The following is a 15593-nucleotide window of genomic DNA, read 5'->3' on the forward strand; positions in this document are numbered from 1 at the left end:
CATTGGATCCCAGGATGTGACTGACTGGAAAAGATGGACTAGGCATGTCTAGTGTTGGGGGAAGAAACCCGAAGTAACAGAACACACAGTAAACACACATCTGGTGTGCAGAGCAACAGCAGCTCTGGCAGTGGAACCTCTGAGACGGTGGGGCTAACTTACATTAACCAATTTAGGGGTACAAAGACAGGTATCATCCAGTATCAGGATACAGCTGCAGGGTTTGGTGAACCATTCCTATTTGGAACTTTAGGAAACTGATGTTTTTTGTTAGGCCATTTTAATATTACTTGAGTAACAGATCAAATAATAAGGACAATATACACAACCTCCAACTAAAATCCTACTGTAGTCTAGACAGTGAAGTGGTACATTAGAAAACTTTAAAACTGCAGCTCCTTTTGGATCCCCCAAAGTGTATCCGCACTCTTCTTCAAACGGGCCTCCTCCTCAGGAGTCAGAGTCACCTTCACAACATCTGAAATTCCATTCTGTCCCAAGATGCAAGGGACACTAAGGAAGACATCATCTTTAATTCCATACAGACCCTTAATCATGGTGGAAATTGGATGCACCTGCCTAAGATTCTTCATTATACTTTCGGCCAGATCTGCCACAGACAGTCCAATGGCCCACAGAGTTTAGCATTTCAGTTTGATCACCCCATAGGCACTGTCAACCTCCTGTTTGTGAACCTCTTTCCACTGTTCCTTATTTGCATCAGTGCCTAAGTCAGGGTGCAGATTCTTCAGAGAGACACCAGCAACGTTCACTCCACTCCATACAGCCACACTGGAGTCTCCATGCTCCCCAAGGACGCACCCGTGACAGCTTACTGGGTGAACTCCCAGTCTTTCCCCATTAGGTAACGGAACTGGGCTGAATCCAGATTGCAACCACTTCCAATAACACGGTTTTTGGGAAACCCACTTATCTTCTAAGCCACATAGGTCAAGATATCCACTGGATTGGAAACGACAAGCAACTTGCAGTTTGGGCTATATTTTATGATATTAGGAATGATGAACTTAAAGATGTTCATGTTACGCTGGATCAAATTAAGACGGCTTTCTCCCTCTTGCTGACGTGCCCCAGCTGTGATAATAACCAGTTTGGAGTTTGCAGTCACATTATAATCTTTGCCAGAGACAATTTTTGGTGTTCTAAGGAAAAGGCTGCCATGCTGGAGATCCATCATCTCTCCCTTCAGTTTGTCTTCCACGACATCAACAAGAGCAAGTTCATCTGCCAAGTCCTTCATTAAGATACTGATGGCACAAGCCATGCCAACAGCACCAACCCCAACAACTGTAATCTTATTCTGGGGGGTATGTTTTTCCTTAAGAAGATTCTGAATCAGCTGATCTTTGAGAGTTGCCATTTTGGACTTAGAACCAAAAGGAATCAGGAGTGCACGTCGGGCGGGTGGGCATCAGTGGCACTCAAGGCTGGATCGGGACTTGGCGGCAGTGCTTCTGACACTCTTGTTAGAACTTCTTGTTGGATAATCCCTTTAAGTAAGATATAGTATCCTTCCTCATCTCTTATTACAGTCTTTGATTTAAAATCTAATTTATCTGATATAAGGATTGCCACCCCAGCTTTCTTTTGGTGTCCATTAGCATGGTAAATTGTTTTCCACCCCCTCACTTTCAATCTGGGGGTGTCTTTGGGTCTAAAATGAGTCTCTTCCAGAGAGCATATCGATGGGTCTTGTTTTTTTATCCAATCTGATAGCCTGTGTCTTTTGATTGGGGCATTTAGCTCATTTACATTCAGGGTAACTATTAAAAGATAGGAATTCAGTGCCACTGTATTGCCTGTAAGGTGACTGTTACTGTATATTGTCTGTGTTCCTTTCTGGTCTATGCTGCTTTTAGGTTCTCTCTTTGCTTAGAGGGCCCGTTTCAATATTTCTTGGAGGGCTGGTTTTGTGTTTGCAAATTCCTTTAGTTCTTGTTTGTCCTGGAAGCTTTTGATCTCTCCTTCTATTTTCAATGACAGCCTAGCTGGATATAGTATTCTTGGCTGCATATTTTTTTCGTTTAGTGCTCTGAATATATCATTCCAGTCCTTTCTGGCCTGCCAGGTCTCTGTGGATAGATCTGCTGCCAATCTAATGTTTCTACCATTGTAGGTTACATATCTCTTCTCCTAAGCTGCTTTCAGGACTTTCTCTTTGTCTCTGAGACTCGTAAGTTTTACTATTAGATGTCGGGGTATTGACCTATTTTTATTGATTTTGAGAGGGGTTCTCTGTGCCTCCTGGATTTTGATGCCTGTTTCCTTCCCCACATTAAGGAAGTTCTCTGCTATAATTTGCTCCAATATACCTTCTGCCCCTCTCTCTCTTTCTTCTTCTTCTGGGATCCCAATTATTCTAATATTGTTTCATCTTATGGTATCACTTATCTCTTGAATTCTGCCCTTGTGATCCTGTAGTTGTTTATCTCTCTTTTTCTCAGCTTCTTTATTTTCCATCATTTGGTCTATATCACTGATTCTCTCTTCTGCCTCATTTATCCTAGCAGTTAGAGCCCCCATTTTTTATTGCTTCTCATTAATAGCCTTTTTGATTTCGACTTTGTTAGATTTTAGTTCTTTTATTTCTCCAGAAAGGGTTTCTCTAATAACTTCTATGCTTTATTCAAGCCCAGCTAGTATCTTTAAAATCATGATTCTGAACTCTAGGTCCGACATCATACTAATGTCCGTATTGAGTAGGTCCCTGGCAGTCAGTACTACCTCTTGTTCTTTTTGTTGAGGTGATTTTTTTCCATCATGTCATTTTGTCCAGAGAATAGATGAATGAGAGAACAAAATGCTAACAGGGTAACAATGTCCCCAGAAAATACACTCTAAATAAATCACAAAAGACCTGAAACCAGGGGAAAAGAAAGGGAAAGAAAGAAAAAAGAAGAAAAAGAAAAAGAAAAAGATAAAAACAAACAAAACCAGAACAAAACAAAAAAACAGAATATGATCAAATATGATCAGGCTGGTGCATAGATCAGTGCCACACACTAGATTTTGGGTGTATTTTGGCCTGTTAGAAGAAAGTGCCTCCCAAAATTTTAAAGAAAGAAAAACTTACATATGTACAAAAATAAGGGTGGTTACAATGAAGGGTTGGAATATGACTGTAAAGATGAAAATTATAAAATATTTTATAAAAGGAATTGATAAGGAGTTGTTTGAAAAAAGAAAGAAGAGGATTTAAAAAAAAAGAAAAAAAAGGGGAGAGAATGTGATCAAGCAGGAGACTAGAACAAAGCCATACACTAGAGATTTAGGGTATATTTTGATCTGTTAGAAGAAACTGTATCTCAAAATTTTAAAGAGAGAACAACTTATTTATATATGCCAAAAATAAGGGTAACTACTATGAAGGGATAGAATATGACTCTAAAAATGAAAAATAAAAATTTTTTTTAAAAAAGGGATTGCTAAGATGTTGGTTGAAAAAGGGAAAAAGAAAAATTCAAAAAAAAGGAATAAGACAGTTAAAAAAATTAACTTTGAAAGACTAAAGAATCATGGTAAAAAAGCCATGAATTCTATGTGCAGTGCTGGAGTTCTAGTTCTAGTGCTGGAGTTCTGCCATTCTCATTGATCCGTAAACTTGGTCTTGGCTGGCTGTTCTTGCTGATCTTCTGGGGGAGGGGCCTGTTGCCGTGGTTCCCAAATGTCTTTGCCAGAGGTGGAATTGCCCCACCCTTGCCTGGTCCAGGCTAAGTAATCTGCTCAGGTTTGCTCTCGGGAGCTTTTGTTCCTTGCAAGCTTTTGGTACAGCTTTGGAGGACGAGAGTGAGAATGGCTGCCTCCCAATCTCTGCCCCAGAGGAGCGAGAACTCGGGGCCCCACTCCTCAGTGTGCCCCCAGAGAAAAGCACTCAATCACTCCTGTCTCCCCGGTCTCTGGCCACACTCCGTGCTCACCCGGCCTGTGACCAAGCATTTCTATCTCTGGCACACGACCCCGTGTGGAGTCTCCAAACCCAGCAGATCCCTGCGGTGCGCTCCCATGCTGCTCCTTCCAAGGGAGGAAGGGGAGTCTCCCTGGATCTGCTGCTTGTTGGGTCCCCGCTGGAGGAGCAGTGGCCTCACTCTGCTGTGGATCACGGTTTATGGCAACCCCAAGCTGAGAGCCTGTGCCTCGGCTCCGTCTCTGTAGCCGGCTTCCCTGCTCCAATACCTGGGAGCTTTGCCGCACTCAGGCACCCCCGGTCTTTCTGTGACCCCGAGGTTCCTGAGACCACACTGTCCTGCGAGGGTTCTGCCCCCCGCTTAGCCACTGGAGCGATGTCCCTCAGCTGAGCCGACTTCTAAAAGTTCCGATTTTTTTTTAAGATTTTATTTATTTATTTGACAGAGAGAGACACAGCAAGAGAGGGAACACAAGCAGGGGGAGCCGGAGAGGGAGAAGCAGGCTTCCCTTGGAGCAGGGAGCCCGACACAGGGCTGGATCCCAGGAACCTAGGATCACGACCTGAGCCAAAGGCAGATCTTAAGACTGAGCCACTCAGGTGCCCCTAAAAGTTCCAATTTTGTGCTCTGCTGCTCTATCACTTGCCAGAAGCGGCCAAGGGAGGCCCCCTCCCCCACCGTCTATCCTCCCAAACATCACCTTGGATTCACTTCTCCGCACGTCCTACCTTCCAGAATGTGGTCGCTTTTCTGTTCAGAGAGTTGTTGCTATTCTTTTCTTCGATCTCCTGTTGAGTTTGTAGATATTCAGAATGGTTTGATCCCTATCCAGCTGAATTCCTGAGACCAGACGAAATCCAGGTCTCCTACTCCTCTGCCATCTTGTTCCAACCGACAAACTATTTTTGTAAATGGCTATAATCTCCTGATCTGTCGGCCTCACCTCTCTGAATAATGATAAAATCTGTATTTTAAAACATTGCCAAGAATTGAAGATATTACAGTAGGAGGTATGCTAAGGATGCCAGAAAAGGCCATTTCATGAATATTCCAGGAGGAGGGAGCAGAAAATGCCTGTTGAAGATTTCCTTTTGTTCCAAGTTTGTTAATGAGCATCAAAGCCATTTACCTGCAAAGATTGCACAGCAACACGTAATGATGGTTGGGATCCCATGCTCTTTGGAAGATATGTTGTATTTTATCTTCTGTTTTGTATCAGAGGTGGTGGGGAGGTAGGGGAAGTTCTAAACAAGATGCATAAGCTTTATGGTTCTGTTTTACATCCTAGCAGCCCTCTGAGCATACAAGCATGATCGAAAGGCATTATATCAATTTGTATCACAAATTTTAAAATATCAGTTTTCATCTAATTTAATGCTGGCAAGATGTGCAGGTCAAACAGTATAAAAAAATAAGGAGCTTAGGTTTACCATTTGGGGTTCTAAACACCTGGTCCCCTACTCTGGGGAGCTGAAAGCTGGAGTTCATTTGTTTTCACATTTAATTCATTTGTAATGGGATGCCTATTGGAAATTGTTAAATTTTTTAAAGTTGGAAAACCACAATTTTGGGGATTGCAAACAGTTTCTGAATTATCTTTGTGTAAAGCCTTCTGTGACAGTTTGTGTGCTTGGTTTCAAGAAAAAGAAACCAAGGCTGAATAGCTTAGGCTGAAAATGAATTTTGGGGGAGGATAATGGAAGGATATCAGCTCACAGAATGGACAGGGAAAGCTGAATAATTCAGGTTGGAAAATGGGCAGAAACCAAGGGTGGCTGGGCAGCAGTCAGCCCAGGATGTGGGGCCATTGCTTCAGGACACCACTACTATTGCTAGACTCAGCTGCTGCTGGACAGAGCTCCTACTGCTGGACAGAGCCATTTTTATTGGACCTTTTTTAACCCTGGTTCATTGCCTTGCATATGGCTGTGGTGGACATAGGACTTGTGATATTGTGATTTATAATAAGAAATACATACCTAGTTTTTGTCTTATTCTTGGCACAGACCTCTTACAAACCTTGGAATTTCCTAAGCAATAAACATGTCTTTTGTTATGTTAATTAGCTAAGTTTTGGACTATCTCTAGGTAATCCAAGGATGGGGTTGGTTGCCAGGGGACCCAACAATGTTACTAGAGGGTTGGAACTTTTGGCCCTACTCCCTCCCTCTTGAGAGAGGAGAGGAGCTAGAGATTGTTTCAAATATCAATGGCCAATGGTTTGGTCAACCATGCTTATGCAATGAAGCTTCCATAAAAACCCAGAAGGACAGGGTTTGAAGAGCTTCCAAGTTGGTGAACACATGAAGTGTCTGGGAGATTGATGCACTCAAAAAGCACAGAAGCTCTGTTTGTTTTCTTCATACCTTGTGCTATACATCTCTCCCATCTGGCTGTTCCTGAGTTGTATCCTTTTATAACAAACTGGTAATCTAGTTGTTTTCCTGAGTTCTGTGAGCTGTTCTAGCAAGTTAGTCAAACCCAAGGAAAGTGTTGTGGGAACCTCCAATCTATAGCTGGTGGGTCAGAAACCAGGTGACAACTTGTACTTTCAAATGGTGTCTGAAGAGGGGGTGGTCTTATTGGGCCAAGTCCTTAATTTTTGGGATGTGATACTATCTCCAAACATATAGTGTCAGGATTGAGTTAATTGGTTGGTGGTGGTGGGAAAAAATACACATATTAGAGGACTATATGTTGATAACTGGTTCAGAGTACATACAATATCCTATAGGGCTGCACCGGGATCACAGAATAGTGTTTCCAAGCCAGCATTGTAACTGAGGATTTAGTGGATGGTTGCACCATTACATAACTGTCTTTGGGTAATGGGGTGTGTTATAGTACCATTGAATTCCATGGACATCTCTTCTTATAAAGTGAAACTCTTGGTCAGAAAATATGTTCTATGGGATATAATTGTGTATAGGCATACAGTAAGTCCACTAATGGATCTCCTGGCAGAATCATGTTGGATGATGGAGAAAAAGGAAATTCACATTCACAAGTCAGTGTCTATTTTGGTGAGAACAAATTGATGCCCCTCCATGATGGGAGGGGGTCCAATATAAGCACTGTCTACAATCTCACCCTCTGGAGTACAATGCCCCATCAAGATTCTGAGTAGGGTTTTGCTGGTGAGCTGGAGGTTATGTTTTCTTTCTTTCTTTCTTTTTTTTAACCTAACCGGAGCATTGTTACCATCAGCAGGTTACGATGTTGCTGATTGAGATGTGATACTCTGTAGAGAGGAAGGATTGATGATGTGGGAGAGAGAGGTTATGATTGCAGGAGTAGAGTCCCTTGCCGAGGTAAGCAGGGATGAGTACCAGTGCACAAGTGAAGGGCTGCTGATACAGGATCAGGAATGATCCATTCATTTCAACAGAGGGAAGGGAGAGCAGGTGTGTACAGATGTTTATCATTTGCTTCTATTTTTCCAGTGAAATGAAGCATGAAGTTATCAGCAAAAAATGGGGATAGGGAGAGGGGCTATCAGAGGAGATAATAGATTTAGTGGAGAAGAGAGAAGAAGGTGTGAAATAGTATCTCGAAAAGTGGGAAAGCAAATTTACTATGGAAAAATTATGATTGCTGGGCAGTTTTCATGATCATAAGTTTATGAGGTTTTTTTGCAGCTGTGTCTCCCTGTGCAGTGTGGGCATGGAGTTAGACGTGTCCTGGCTAACTCAGAGAATCAACAGGGAGGCTGGAAAACCAGGTGTGGAAAATAGTAATCAGTGGAGGCTCAGCGGAATGAACGTTTGGGCCAGAGTGTGGGCACTATCACTGATGTACAGTGTTGCTGTCACTACCTATGGCTGCCAGTGGACACTGTCACCATGAGCTAACTCTACCCACTGGACAAGGGTTCCAGGGCTTTCCAACTCTGCAGCTACCACAGAGCTAATCTCTCTGACCTTTGGTCTTTATTCCACTTTCTCGTGATTTAAAATATTGACTGGGGCTAGGACTGCCACTGGCTTAAGTAGAGCCTTCACATGTAAATTCCTCTGCCAGAATATTGTAATAAATATACAAATCAAGGATGACTACATGTGCACAGCATGCCTGGAGTTGAGTAGTGAAAACAGACATAGCAGCAGCCCTGTTCTTGTGTGTATCCTTGATTTGGCTGCCAAGGTGTGGAAAGGATGCGAATCAGCCACATTTAGTGTCTGTGGACCTGTACAAGGGGGTTCCCCCAAATTGGGAAGGAGCTTTGGATTCTGCTTGGCAATCAAATGAAAATGTCTGATATACTTCTAGAGTTTAGGAGCTTCTCGTGGATAAGTCCTTTTAATCAGGCAAATATAAGCACAAACCTACCATGTGTTGAGGAAGATCTGAACTAATAAAGTAATTCTAATATAAATGAGTAGATGTTGTCTTCTGTCTAGTAACACAAGTTGAATGTTATCTTTAGCAGTTAGATTCTTTCCACTTCAATGTGGATTTGTGCTATGTTTCAAAGTTTTCGCTTTTTTCTTGGGAGATATGGATGTCTTTTTGACCTAGATTTGTTCATAGGAGACTGGACTGTGTCAGGAGGGATATTAAGCTTGACCAGAGGATTGACTTTGAAAAGTACCAGGACTGGGCTTAGCACAGTGTTACCTGGGCTGTGGTAGTGATGTTTCTCATTGGTCTCATTTAAGATGGAATAAACTCACATTTTAGAAATTATTGATAAATACAGTGATTGCTTTTGGGGGCCACAGGGGCCACATTGCATCTTGTTCCTGAAAAGGATGATGTTTCCACTGTCATTTTGTCCTAGGGTGGGAAATGAGACAGGGAGGGAGGACTTTCTTGTCATTCCCTGGTCTGGAACTGGAATGGGGCGAGGGCCTCAGGCAGAAGCAGGTTTGGAAATTCTTATGTGGAAGTTGAGCTGTCATCTCCCCCTTTCCCCAATACATAGAAACGTGAGAGGAAATCGGCAGAGGAATGGAGTCAAATATAGGTCAGGGACCCTGAGGGTATCCACATGGAGCAGCAAATGAAAGTGACTTGTGTGGTCACTCGGTCTCTCAGAGTCTTGTTAATGGATCTGTTAAATGTTGTACACCTGCTCTTAGCAGGGCATTGGGCAGTTGGGGTGGGGGTTCGCACTGGAGTTGAAATTATATGGAGTGAGTGACAACAAACCAATTAAAAAATGGCAAGAGGCAACCTGGAGAATGATGGATGGAAAAATTTCATGTCCACAGGACAGATCTTGGGACATGTTAACCTTCTCTGGGAATGTCCAGAAATTACTTCATGAGAGTAAACATGAAAAAATAAGGGATTCCCCAAGATCCATAGGGCTGGGGGCTTAGATTCTTTGTATTAGAACTTTAAAGAGAAATGCCATCTTGAAGGCTAAAGAGCTTGGGAACCCAGAGGTGGCACATTTAATAAACACACACTTTTATTGATCTTCTAGCATGGGATAGGCACTTTCTTTCAAGCACATGAGACAGACACTTAAATAAGATGCATTATTTTCCTCCTTCAACACCTAGCATGGGATCTCAGATTATCTTTTCATGCAAGGGAGGTAAGGGCTCCAAAGTTATGTTATAACCAACATCTAAGTGTCAGATTTCTTCATCTTCCCTATCCCTGTCTCCTCCAGTGGATTTTCTACAGCATTCAGTTGGGCTGATACTGGCCATGGTGCAGTGCAGCCACATTAACATTCTGGTCATACCCAGAGTTTCCCCTTCCCTGTCTGTGATATGTGGCTACCTGCAGCTTCAGTATTGTAATCACAGACGCTGGGAGGGAATGGGCTGGGCGGTAAGGGGGTTGTCTGCCCCCAAAAGACCTGGAAAGCTCCTTTGCCTTCTGGGGGTCTCAGGGACAAGGGCCAGAGTTCAGTATCTGTGCAGCCAATCCTGAGGCCTGCAGAGAATCCTACAGAGGAAGCTTCCCTAATTTATGAAAGACAATAGCTGTCTTTTATTGGGTCCCATGATGCAACAAATGTTCTTCACATAGTATCTTATGTGACCCACAACACTTTAACTCCATGAAGTAGGTGAGAAAAGTGAAGAGAGAGTTTAACCAAATTGTTCAAGGTCACAGGACAATTAATGAAAACTGAATCGGAATTTAAACTTTTATCTTTCTGAGCCAAATTCCTGAGAGAATGTTTCTCAACCAGAGGTAATTTTGCCCCCGGGGCACAATTGATAATGTCTGGAGACATTTTTAAAAATTATTTTTTAAAAAGATTTATTTATTTATTTGAGAGAGAGAGAGAGAGAGAGAGAGCACATGAGGGAGGGGCAGAGGGAGAGAGAGAGGGAGAGAGAATCTCGAGCAGACTTCATGCTGAGTGCAGATCCCGATGCAGAGCTGCTTCTTACAACCCTGAGATCACGACCTGAGCCGAAACCAAGAGACAGGCGCCCCTGTCTGGAGACATTTTTGGTTGTCATGACCGGAGGAGTGCTAATGTCATCTAGTGGGTAGAAGCCAGGGAAGCAGCTAATATCCTATAATGCCCAGAATACTCTCCTGTTACCAGCTGAATTGTGTCCTTCCAAAGAGAATGTTGAAGTCCTAAACCCCAGTACCTCAGAATGTGACTATTTGGAAATAGAGTGGTTGCCCATGTAACTAGTTAAGATAATGTCATGTTGGAACAGGTGGACCCCTAATCCAATGTGACTGGTGTCCTTCTAAGAGGATGGCCATACGAAGACATAAGGACATAGGCAGAACTTGTGAAGATGAAGGAAGAGATTGGAATGATGCACTTCTCTGTGCATCAACAAGCTGAAAATGCCAAGGATCACCGGTCGTCATCAGAAGCTAGGAGAGAGTCATGGAATAGATTCCCTTTCACAGCCCTTAGGAAGAACCAACCCTGCTAACACCTTGATTTTGAACTTCTGGCCTCCAGGACTGGGAGAGAATACATTTCTGTTGTTTTAAGCCATGCAGTTTGTGGTAGTTTGTTACAGCAGCCCTAGAAAACCAATTTATCCCCACAACAAAGAATTATCTGGTCCAAGATGTCAGTAGTGTCACTGCTGAGAAACCTTGCCTTAAGAAAACACTCCACTTCCCTACTCTTACTTAGCAAGCATTCTGCCCCCTTCCTCCCCTTCCCAGGGGCTGCTGAACCTTCCAGGGAAGTTGGGAGCATTTATGCCTGTATCCAGAACGGGGAGAGAGCAGGCTGTTTCAGTGAGTAAAAACCAGTTTTTTAAAGTGTTGAACCTGGTTAGTCCATCTGGCAACTTAATTAGCCTTGATCCAACTCAGGAGTGAGGGATCCTGGCTGGAACTGTGCTGAGAGATTGTGATATTGTTTTCATAGAGCAAGACCCTGGGTCTCTTCCCAGCCTGGGCTAGAAATTTCTGGCTTTCAGTACTTGGCTGGGTGGGCTGAAGTTTCCTGTAGGATGTCACATTCCATTTTATTAGTCTCCATTTTCCTCCTAAGGCTTAGGGCTGTGTTTCACCCTGAACCAGAGTCATATTTTTTGAGAATTGGAAAAGAAAACATTCTCCCAGATTGTAGCCTAGAAAAGTGGTGTGGTAGGAAGACCAATCTTCCTCAGAGCAAATGAAACAAACCTTCAGTGCACTTTGCTGATTCATTGTCTGGTAAAGTGCTATTGCTACAAATGTACTGTCTCTGATCCTGGATAACCCACTCACCTCTTGGATGTAAAACCCATTTCATTAACGAGTTTGGCATTTGCAGAGCTGTGCTCTGGTTTCCTCATAGGCTGGGATAGTAAGGTGAATAATAAAGGCAATGTTTCTTGCTTGGCCTTGGTGGGGTCCACCTTCTATGCGTATGAATATTTTAATGACATGGTGTCCCCAGGCAAAGACACAAAACACAAAAAGACCTGCTCAAAATGGTAGGTGGCTGGCATGGACTTGAGAGCTAGCAACTCTCAAAATCGGTGCAGAGGTTTTAAAAATGGATTCTTCTCATTCAGTGAGCAGAGTTTGAGGTGCGTTAAATAATGGCTCAAGAATGAGCCATGACTCAATTGAGCAATGGTCAATGAGAAGTGGATCTTCCAGGAATGGCATTCCCAGATCCCTTAGAGGAAAGTGAGTATGACCTTGACTTTGTTAACATGCTTTGTTGGCATTGGGATAGCTGTTTCAGCTGGCTTGCCCAGGGCAGGACTACATGTTCTATTCATTTTGTACACTCTCTCTCCATCTTCCCAATGCTCTGGTGTCTGGTGGACATTCAGTGATGCTTTTTATCGGCACTGAAACTGGTGGTTTGGTTGTCATGTCTAGTTCCTCTGGGCCCACCCTCTAGCATCTTTATGCCTCAGTATATTTACAGGAAAAAAGGGGTGAGTAAGAAGGGGCCTGTATGTGGATTTGCAATGTGGAGTTGCTAAGGGGATGCTTCCTAGCATCATGATACTCCATTTCTTGACCCTTGACATGGGCCAGTTGATTTCTGAGGTGTCATTTTGAGATGCTTGACAATCTAATGCTTCCCGTAAGATACTTACTTGTGGTTACTTAGTTCTCATAATAGCAGGATTTACATAGCAGGAAGTGCTGGAGACAGGTTTGCTACTTACTAGTGGTGTGACCATGGGCAAGTCACTTAACCTCTGGAGACATGTGTTTGCCCATCAGTCAGACAGGAGTGGGGTCTGTGTTGCCTATTTCCAAGGATTCTGTGAGCATCAAAATTTTTTTTATTATTATGTTATGTTAATCACCATACATTACATCATTAGTTTTTGATGTAGTGTCCCGTGATTCATTGTTTGTGCATAACACCCAGTGCTCCATGCAGAACGTGCTGTGAACATCAAATTTGATAAGGTATGTGAAGGGGCTTTGGAAATGGCCAGGCATTATTTAAAGGTCAAGCACAATTATGAATAAATTCTGATTTGTTTTTAAATGTTCATGGTTTGCTGTGATCCTTTTCCTAGTCAGCCCTGCCTTTTATGCCAGCGACAATCGAGTACTTTCCTGGGTGGTCTGATTGTTTTTCTTTTTCTTTTACTGTTATCCTGCTTGCTCTTCAGTGATCTGGCTCCAATTTCACGATCTTGAGATTGGTTCTTTCCGTGAATATGTTTACTTCTCCTTGTCATTAATTAGGATGAGGACAATGACTTATGCCCAGAGACACAGATGCCAAGGCATAGAATTTGAAAGTGCCACAGTATTTCTCCATCTTGAGGTAACGCCTTCCACTTGTGCCTGGGTTTAATTTATGATTTAAAAACAGTCTTTGGGGCACCTGGGTGGCTCAGTTGTTAAGTGTCTGCCTTCGGCCCAGGTCATGATCCCAGGGTCCTGGGATCGAGCTCCGCATCAGGGTCCCTGCTCCGCGGGAAGCCTGCTTCTCCCTCTCCCACTTCCCCTGCTTGTGTTCCCTCTCTCACTGTGTCTCTCTCTGTCAAATAAAGAAATAAAATCTTAAAAAAATAAAACAGTCTGTTTGCAGCCTTTTGTGGCAAATTCATGGTTAAATCTGCATCTGCTGCAGAGCAATTGGTAGCACTAGTGAGCAAGGGGGTTTGATAACCTGGTCCTGGGGTTTCTGGTGCTTAAGAAATGGTTGAGAAGCTTGAAGGGGGCATTGCTGTAGTCTGCTAATCTACATCACTGCCATCTGGGTATCTGCATATATAAGAACTGTGTATGGATTTCCCTCCCCCCTTATGACAATACAGGACAGCAACATGTTGGTTTCTTTCTTTCTTTTCTGAGCCTAGTTGAAATCATTCATCTGTTTTCCTTCTGGAACCTCATGGCCAATGGTCTCACCATAGCCACTGGGCTGTCCTGCCTTCCATCCACATCATCTCTTCTTTCCACTGTTCTGTCAAGGTATGGGGAGATGAGCCAGAATGGACAAGGTGCAGCCACCCTCTGGGGCCCTCAGTGACCTGGGGGCCTGTATCTGGAGCAGAGTGATAGGAAGAAGCAGGAGTGTGGCTGCTTGGCCTGGAACTCAGTGATGAGCACATTCCCTGGCTAGTTCCCCTCAGAGGGGTGCTGGGGACTCCTTTTCTAATTCTGACTGACATGGTCTTTGGGCCACCCAGAGGGCCAGTAGAAGGTATTCATTGATATGGGGCTATGGCATCCACCCTGGGATTCCCGAATTCTTTGACTTTCCTGAAACTTACTACCCAAATTTAGGAGTCAAATCATTCACCCACCTTTGCCTTTCTGCAGGTGGCAGAAGTTTTGGTTGATTTGAACAAGGGATTCATTGACTGAAATATATACTGGAAAATGCATCAGTGCTTCAAGATATTCAGAAATAACAAACACAGATTTACATAATGCTCTTTCAGGGGAAAAGTTTCTCTCACATAAATTATCTTCACAACTCTGTTAGATAGGAAGGGTGAGAATTGTAATGTCTTTTTACAGTCAAGAAAATAGAGGCTCAGAGGTTGATTAGCACAGGTTACATCTCTAGTAAGCAAAAGAACCCAACCTGTACTTAACAACTTTCATTTCTGAGATCAGGGCCCTTTCCTTTATAGGATCTTGGGATGGTTGGACCATGGGAAGGAAAGGAAAGGGTAAATTGGGCAGAAAAGCTAGCAGGTTTAATTTCAGTTATGCTTCAGTCAATTTATATAATTGAGTACATTGGAGGCCAAGAGTTTTGCTCCGTGTTATTTTAGGAATTCCTAATCTTTATCCTTTTTAGGATAGTGGTGTGCAACCCTTTTAAAAATTTTATTTTATTTTTACTTTTTTAAGGCAAAAGACTTCCCTCTTTGGTCAAATGAATGGAGTATGATATAAAAATCCCAATATATGAAACTTAAATCGAATGGTTGTGATTGAAGTGGGTGTGAAATCTTTCCCGATCCATCTCCTCTTGCCCCTCAGGTGCCTTGAGACGGCTTTGAAAGCTTGAAGAAATGAGGATGGAACTTCCAGGTCAAAGGGGTTTTGTTTTCTCTCTTTCATTTCTTCTTCTCTAGTTTGGTCACCTGTCTATGCTCTAGCTGTCTTCTCCGAAAAGTTACCAAAGGCCTAACGGCATTCTCCCGTCTTGGCACCCAGGACCTGTGAGGATTCTGCTTTTGTTATACATTCTAACAAAGGCACAAGAAGAAAGGTGGTAGATATCAGCCCTTGTGTGATTCAACTGTTCTTTATTTCTGTTATGTCCAGAAAACAGAGGGCATTGCATTCGGTCCAAGGTCACCTCCATTGTCAGACAGTTGGTCAATGAGCCAAGCCCTCGAACCTATTCTGGGCAGTCAGCATCCTTTCTGGGCATCAAATTCTCCTGAGTCAGTGGCACAAAGCACCGAACCATGGCCCAAAGTTCTCCAGCTACATATGGGCTATGGGTGTGCTAAACATCTGCTTGCCACCATCCACACTGGGATACCTATTTAAGCCCAGATGATTAGTGCCCAATTGCTAAATGATCTAGACACAGCTTTTCCCTGCACAATTATAGCATTTCCTAAAAGTCTTTATAAGCTCTGGGATGACAAGGAATCCCTGTTGGCTGCGCTTTGTTCCCTCTACTTGTGGGTTATTTCCCTACCTTGAGCCTGGGTGGTTTTCTGTGGAATTAGGGAGGAAGCTCATGCTTTATTGGCTATTTAGCTAGGCATATGGGCTTCTCAGTAAAGCAATCACTGGATAGATAGACTTTCTTGCAAATTCTTGTTCGTATGACTT

The 15593-nt window shown here is 43.1% G+C and overlaps 1 pseudogene; it reads right to left on the reverse strand.

The window, feature by feature from the left end:
* Nucleotides 1-378: 378 nt before the first annotated feature.
* Nucleotides 379-1399, reverse strand: LOC112839243 (L-lactate dehydrogenase A chain-like; annotated as a pseudogene).
* Nucleotides 1400-15593: the final 14194 nt, after the last annotated feature.

This window comes from Callorhinus ursinus, unplaced genomic scaffold, assembly GCF_003265705.2.
Source record: "Callorhinus ursinus isolate GAN/ISIS: 27379988/994484 unplaced genomic scaffold, GSC_fseal_2.0 scaffold54, whole genome shotgun sequence".
Taxonomy (NCBI): domain Eukaryota; kingdom Metazoa; phylum Chordata; class Mammalia; order Carnivora; family Otariidae; genus Callorhinus; species Callorhinus ursinus.